This window comes from Vipera berus (assembly GCF_964194415.1).
Source record: "Vipera berus genome assembly, chromosome: 7".
In the NCBI taxonomy this organism is placed as follows: domain Eukaryota; kingdom Metazoa; phylum Chordata; class Lepidosauria; order Squamata; family Viperidae; genus Vipera; species Vipera berus.
The window spans coordinates 63,805,365-63,813,275 of NC_138209.1; the positions used below are offsets into that span (position 1 = coordinate 63,805,365).

At 37.9% G+C, this 7,911-nt stretch overlaps 1 protein-coding gene across 1 annotated transcript in view; it reads right to left on the reverse strand.

Annotated features, from left to right (window-relative positions):
- FSTL5 (follistatin like 5) overlaps positions 1-5,404 on the reverse strand; it is a 387,142-nt gene extending 381,738 nt beyond the window's left edge. Inside the window, exon 1 of the mRNA XM_081332684.1 lies at positions 4,893-5,404. The gene's annotated coding sequence lies outside the window, so the exon portion shown is untranslated. The remainder of the gene's footprint in view (positions 1-4,892) is intronic.
- Between the last annotated feature and the right edge of the window lie 2,507 nt (positions 5,405-7,911).

The window sequence follows — 7,911 nt, forward strand, 5'->3', positions numbered from 1 at the left end:
TATGAACCCCTCAGAATCCAAATCAATCCACTTTGCTACATTAGATTTGGTTCAAACTTTAACCATGATAAATAAGTACAAAATACTATATTTTAACAAGTATTTTGTTTTTAATGTGTTTTATTACATTTCTAAAAGCTCTAAAATGTATACTATCTTAATATTTCATGTGGATGTCAATATAAGTATATATATACTTTTCCAGCTTACAACTTATTTACCATTCCGTCTTTCTAACTCTTCAACCCTATATTTAACTCAATTCAGGAAATCAATTTTGGTAGCTGTGTTTTATGCTTCTCATGCTTTGTGCTATCTGGCATGATTAAAAATACTACAAATAATAAAACGAACAGTATTCACTAAATAAATTTTTAGCATTCAAACATTCTAGTCAAACAGTATGAAATCCACTTGCAAATTTTGCTTTGAAAGGTAAAAGGTCAATATAAAAATTGTGTAATACAAAAAAAATGGCATTCCTCTGGTATTGTGGACAACAGAATGCCTAACATATGCAACATATCAGGTTTACACAAATATTAAATCATATTCCTTTATCTGTTTTACAACCGAAGATCCAGATTGCAATTATAGGATGGATCAACAATGGTTAATAAATCTTTCATCCACACAGTTTCTTAAGTGGAAATTTCCTCCAAAGCTGTGATTTACTGCTATTGACAACTATTGATTATTTTAGGAATAAAGAACTGATAACTGACATCTGTGAATAAGTATTGGAAAGGAAAATATTTGAGAATGCTAAGATAAAATGTCATTTGTATTTGGTGCCATTTCTGTAATGACCTATCTACCCAGCTATCTTAATACAGTTGTGCTAACCAAATAATTTGTTTGGATTACTTGATGTATTTAGGTTGATACAATAAGGAACAGCTCTTGAATTTCTCTAACAGGACAACATAACATACTATAGAAACATGTTTGTCTCTTTTTCAGAATTCTAAAAAAGGCAGGCCAGATATTCTACTATTCTCTCTGGGCATCACTTCTGAATGCCTCTTATTATAGCTATGAATATAATACTGTTTGGAGCATTTTTGATTGTGTACTACAATATGGCCTTTTTATAACTTGAAATTCCATGGGAACAATTGGTTCTTAACATTAAAACAGCTTATAGCTGTACTCAAATCTGATATAAGGTTTAACATATGCTTCATTGAAAAAAATATTCAGTCATATTTTAGACAATTATGTATGACAGAGCCTTAGCTGCTTGAATTGCTCATGCTGTACTGGCCATTGAGATAAGAATTAGCTATGAAATTAAGCAAAATTCCTAGTTATATCCCATTGTGGTCAGAATTTGTTTTTTTTAATATTTATGGTAAAATAGCTATTTAAGAGAATTATCATTTTTTTAAAAAAATCCTGTGATAATGATTCTTTAGTATCTGAGGAGAATGAGTTCACTGGATGACACTGAGCAATGCCATACTCTTTTAGTCTAACCTACGTCACAGTGTGGTTGAGTTAATGAAATAGCAAAGGATGTAACCATAGTTGCCATTCTGATCTACTTGGAGTAAGGTTGTAATAATAGCAACAAAAGAAAATAGTAACTTGGTCCAAATAATAAGTTTATATAATGAAAACCAATCATAATCCACCCTACATAATCATTTTATGGTTTGTTATTGGCCTTAGCAATATGGAGACAATTAATATGAAGCTATTGTATACACAAGACACATTCACCAATCCTTAACATATTAGTGCCTCCAAATCATTAAATTGTAGGAATAAGTGAAAGATGATTAGAATCATTTAATGATTTGCCTGAATCCATGAACTTTTTTCACTTTAGGTTAATGTGTTGAATACATTTATGTGGATGTAAGCAGAACAGCTCTTATTAAAGTGGAATCTCCAGTCATGTAATTTATCCTTCCTTCCTTCCTTCCTTCCTTCCTTCCTTCCTTCCTTCCTTCCTTCCTTCCTTCCTTCTTTCCTTCCTTTCTTCCTTCCTTCCTATATTGTTCAACATAAAGAAATTCATAACTAATGGATACATATGGAAAAACATGGTGAATTTTGGAACTAATCTGTTAAGATCCATATCTCTATACAACTTACACAACTCATGAGTTCAAGTAAACATCTGAATATAATATAATATGCTTGTTTACAGAGAAATAGTTCTAAATAGTTGATAACATACACATCAAACTTATCCTCACAAGTTATAAAGTTCATTAGTCCTTCACTGAACATATAATACAATACAATAATAGCTCTTTTTTCCTATTCTCTTCAAATTGGATGAATACATTTATTTAAATTAAAAATAAAAGCTGGTCATGATTTCAGTTATGCAGAATATTAAAGGATGACAATTTTTAGTGTTTTACTCTCAGCACTTCAAATAATAGTTTATTACCACAAAGCTTACTTTTAAAAAATATTGGACAATATTTCTAAGTGGAAACAAATTCAGAATCAAATTCACGGATTATTTTAATGCTAGATTCAATAGTGATCAATAGATCAAGAGAAAGCCTTTAATAATTAGGGTGATAAAGTGCTACAGTTGTTCAAATATGTATCTTTCAAAATAATTTCTGGAGCTCTTTCTTCATATCATTTGAAGTGCATTGTGTTGATAAAATAGGTAGCAACTCTAAAAAACAAGGTTGAAACTGGAATATAGGAAAAACTAGCTTGAGAAGTTTATTCCAACTCCCTGATTAATTAAACTATTGTGGGCAACCATTTTCTCTTGTCAGTAAATTAAAAGCAAAAACCAAGAAACAAACTCCAGTTTTCCTTCTTCCAGACACTTTCAGTAATGTTATAGCCTCTACACTCTTTCACAGGAAAAAAAAAAGCTTCAGTGAACTTAGCTGAACTAATTTCTGAGCAATTGCATACAGAAGCATGCCACAAATTCTTACTGTAACACTTATAACTTTATAGGTCATACCATATATTTTCTAGAACTTATAAATTAAAAGGCATATTCAAGAACAATGTGCATTTTTAAATCTATAGTAACAAAACATTTAATCTGCATGAGAGTAATCACTGAAAAACATGCTTATAAACTTGAGCCCTCTACATGTCTATAAAGGCACTGCAAGCGGAGAGACAGAGAGAGAGGGAGGGAGGGAGAGAAAAAGAGAATATACTCTTATGTTTCTGTGTGTCTGTGTGTCTGTGCCTGTGTGTGTGTTCAAACATCTCAGCATTTCATATTCTTTTCCATAAACAAATATATAAAAAAGACACTTCAGGATTGTTGCTTTCATCTTTCACCTGAAAGGGTGTTTTCAGGGCTGAGTAACAATCTATCTGATTGTGTATATATATATATCACTGAAAAATGAGAAAACTGATATGGGACAAGAAGCTAATATGCATTTTTCCAAGCTGAAACTTCAATATTAACATAACTCAAGGATGTATCATCAAAACTTTTCTTCACTGAATTAAGCAGCAGTTAATCTTCCTTCCTGCTGTTTCAGAATTGCTGACAACCTTGAAACTATTATTTTAGCAGATGTTTGGTACTAGCAGCATATAATCAACTTTAACACACAGCATTAAAGTAAAACTAACAAAAACAAAGCAAAGAGCTTCAGATTGCTTTGGAACATATTGCAACTGATTTTTATTTTCTTTTATTTTTTGCCATTTTTCCCCAACACAAACAGTTTTTGTTATTGTTTTAAGCTGAATTATGCAGGGGGAATATAGAAATGGTTTTAGTATCATGTGTGTATGGGCGAAGATTACCAAATAATCTACAATGTAATGCAGTAATGGCTGAGAAGTTAATTTGCTTTTTTGTTCAATTTAGTCATCTGCCTCCTCACCCGCTATAAAACCTTCACTCTTGGGGAAAACATCAAAATCATATAGAAAATATTTTGGCTTGTACAGAAAGAAGTCTGGAAATTCACATAAACTAGCTTTGCTTTGGAAACAAAGCTCTGAATAAAGAACTGTGAGGTATAAAAGCATAAGCTCTTGCAGCCGTCTCAGTTCCAACTGCCCTCATTTACCTTACTAACTGTATTACAGAATTGGAACTTCATATCTGCATCATCTTCTAGCGTGAAGGAAGGCCTGACACTGACCAATCAATATTGCAGAACAAACAAATCACAAGTTTCCATCCTTAGGGCTGACCTTGGGGACTGTGGGGTGAAGCCCTTAATAAAACTGAGTTGTGTAAGTTTTGTATTGAAATATCTTTGTTTGCAGTATAGAAATAACAATGTATGTTGTTCAAAATCCCTAAAACCCTATAACTCATCTGTCTGTCATAAGATGATATACACATAAAGAGGGGGTGGGGGGATGAATCAGGCATTTATTTTACAAACCTTTTTTAATTCTTACTTTGCTCACTGTTTCCCCAATTAATTTTACATACTCTTTTTCCCTCTTTCCAGGAAAATAGAAATGTATTCACCCCCCCCCCCAATGTTTTCATTTGAATTTCCAGGAGATCTTTTAATTAAAATCTATCAAAGAATTAATCCAGACTTTTTGTTCCTTCCATGTATTTGTATACAACAAAATAACATTTTGAAAAGCCTAAGATCACATCTAAAGGTGTGAATGCGGGGGTGGGGGGGAGAAAAACCCCTCTGCCACTGAGTTACCCTCTCGGACTTCACCAGGGCTTTTATTTCAACCTAATCCACCTCTTGTTTACAAACGTTCATTATCCTCCTTCAAAATCGCTGAAATAATTCCTCATCCCCAGGGTTGTACTGGATTGCTCCAAGAATTAACCAGTTGATAACTTTCTCTTTTCCACTGTGCTATCTCCCAACTTTGTTTGCTTCACCCGAAATAATAGTTTGAATCAAAAAAAAAAAAGAAGACATGCATTTCAAGTCCCCTTTCCTCCTTACCTGATTGAAGTCACTAAAGCCCACGAGGAAGGGAGGGGGGGGGAACGTTCTGTCCCTTTTGTTGTTGTTGCTTTTTTTCCCCTTTGTGGAAAGATTGCTCCTTATCGTTATCGACGTCTGTTTTAAGTATAGCAAATAAAAAAAAAAGATCAAAAGGTAAAACGTTGCAAAAGATAGTGGGTGAAAGTAACCCAAGTCCGGGATAAACTCCGAAGAAATGTCTTCGTTTCGTAGGGCAGGGAATCTCCTTGACGTCCGATAAGCTCCTTTGCCAAGTTGCCTTTTTGGTGGGGGAGGTGAGGAGGGGGGAGGTGAAAGCCTCCCGGCGCAGTCGAAGACAAGAGAACGGAGCGAGAATCCCAGATTCAGCACCCGCAGCCCGGTGGACAGCACCAGCTCTTTCCCTCGCCAGTTCGGCTCACGCACTGAAGACGGCAGCTTCTACTTCTCTGCTCGCCCCTCCTTGGTGCTGCCGCTAAGCCCCAGCGGGTCCCGCCTCTCGTCGCCTCTCGCCCCCCCCCCCACCACCCGCCCAAACCTCACGTCAGCCCCAGCTCTTCCTTTATTTGCACAGGAGCTGAGAAAGGGGGCAGCTGCAGACGGCCCCGTGACCAGCCGCCGTGTAATGACAGGCGAGGGCTGCCGTCAGGTTTCTGCAACTGGTAGCAGCCGCCGGGCACAGAACTCGCTTTGTGGGGGGATGGTAAGACGGGAAGGCAGGAAAAGCCGCGTACGATAAAACGCGGCCGTCAGAACTACACCGGGCGATTTAGGTGCTGGAAAGAGAAAGAAAGCGAAGCGGCTGCCACTTTGGTGGTGAACGCGGAGGGGCGGGGAAGAGCGGGAGGAAGTAAAGGAAACCGCTTCTTTCCTGCTGCCGAAGAAAGAAAGAAGAAGAGTAGTGAAAAGAGGAGGAGGAGGAGGAGGAGGAGGAGGAGGAGGAGATTCCGTGGGAAGGAGACGCTCGGAATCTGTACCCTTGCCTTCCCCCCCCCCCCCCTTGACCCAGGCGCCTTGGAGAAAAGGCAAGGATGGCAGCCACTGTTTCTCCCCTCTCTTCTGTACCTTACTCCCTCTGGCTAAAGGCTGCAGAGGCTTAAGCCGCTCCTTCGGATCCTTCCTTGCTCTCCCACTTTGGAGACAGAGAGCTGGAACTGAAGGAGCAGTTTCTTCTTCCTGTACCTATTCTTTATCCAAGGGCATTCTGATCGAACCTGTTCTTGAGACAAAAATCTATAATAAATAAGGGGCACTGTTGGGCAGTAAATAATCTAGTTTCTACACACGTGGGCCTTAATTAGCTTACTCTTTCATTGAAAGAGTCCAGGACAGCAAATTGAGATAATGGTTACTCTCAAAACCATAGCCACCTTTTTCCCCCATCTCTCCTTGGGAACAAAGTCCATCTTAATCTCTGCTGTGCCTCAGAAGCTAGGGCTGGCGTGCAGGTAAACTATTCCAAAAGAGAGAAAGGGACGATGAGCAAAGCATCATTTGTCCAGTGCTTTCTTTTTAAGAGAAAGAAGAGCAGATACTTCTGCAAGCAATAAGACAAATGTAATGTCACTTATCTTATTCTCACTCTCATTCTGTCTGTGTACGAATCTCTGCAATCGGATAAGATTGTTGAGAAGAAGAAATTCTACTATTGTAATCTTATTGTGTCTGACTGGAAAATATGGTAGGAAGAATTGGCCCTCTAGTGCTGGAAAGAGAATGAGAAAACAATAATTGCGGCTCCTTTTAGGCATTACAATTTATGGCCTTGTTCATAGGAGGAGGTGCCAAATCTTATTTGCTGAACTGAATTATTCCTCTGACAGCATAAAGTTGGGAAATCCTGCTGTGCTACCCAGAGATAGATGGTGATTGAGAGACAATAGATAATGTTTCTACACAATCACCCACTAAAAGATTGCACAAAAGATGGTTGCCAGTATTTATGACTGCTCTCTTTTCCTTTTTCTCTGTGATATGCAGCTTTTTCTTTTCTTTATACATATCTCTCTTGGTAAAAAAAATGCAAAGAAGTAGACTTAGCAGAGAAATTCAAGAGAAAACAAGTTATTCAAAGCAAGTTGCGATTTAGGAGTTTTTAAATCTTGTAGATGATTCCTCCTCCTTAGTAGTGATATGGAAAGAGAATAGTGGGGCTCTTTTTCTTTTATTTTAGAGGACTTTGTTCTTTCTGGAAAAAAATGCAAGGAAGAAAGAAGTTGCTTGGTTTAGGAATGAAAACTATTCAATAGTTATATTGTTTTCCTCTGCTGCCAACATCCTCTGATTTGCCTATACAGTCTGAGCTACTTCTGGTAAGGCTTCAAGTTCTTTGACCTGAGTAGACCTTTGCAGTTCTTTGAATTCTGTTTCTGTGAATGTTACAAGTTAACATTGACCTGGTAGCCTCTGTTCTGTTATTTCTGATTCTGGGTGTTGCTCTTTCCAAAACTAGTTCATTATTTTCAGATATCCTCTTCTTTTTGGACTTGATTTATATAACAGATCATTATTTAAAGGTAAAGGTAAAGGTTCCCCCGCACATGTGTGCTAGTCGTTTCTGACTCTAGGGGCTGGTGCTCATCTCCGTTTCAAAGCCGAAGAGCCAACGCTTGTCCGAGGACGTCTCCGTGGTCATGTGGCCGGCATGACTAGACACCAAAGGCGCACGGAACGCTGTTACCTTCCCACCGTAGTGGTCCCTATTTTTCTACTTGCATTTTTACGTGCTTTTGAATTGCTAGGTTGGCAGAAGATGGGACGAGTAACAGGCACTCACTCTGTTATGCGGCACTCGGGTTTCGACCCACCAAACTGCCGACCGTCTGATCGACAAGCTCAGCATCCTAACCCACTGAGCCACCGTGTCCCTGATCATTATTTATTTTAGTTCAATTTTTGTATACTTGGATAAATATGGGTAAACATCTTTTCTTTCAGGAGTCCTACAGCTGCTGGCCTTCACTGCTCAGCCAATAGTACTGGTCCCTATAGCCCATTTGTCACCAGCTGTCCGGGCATT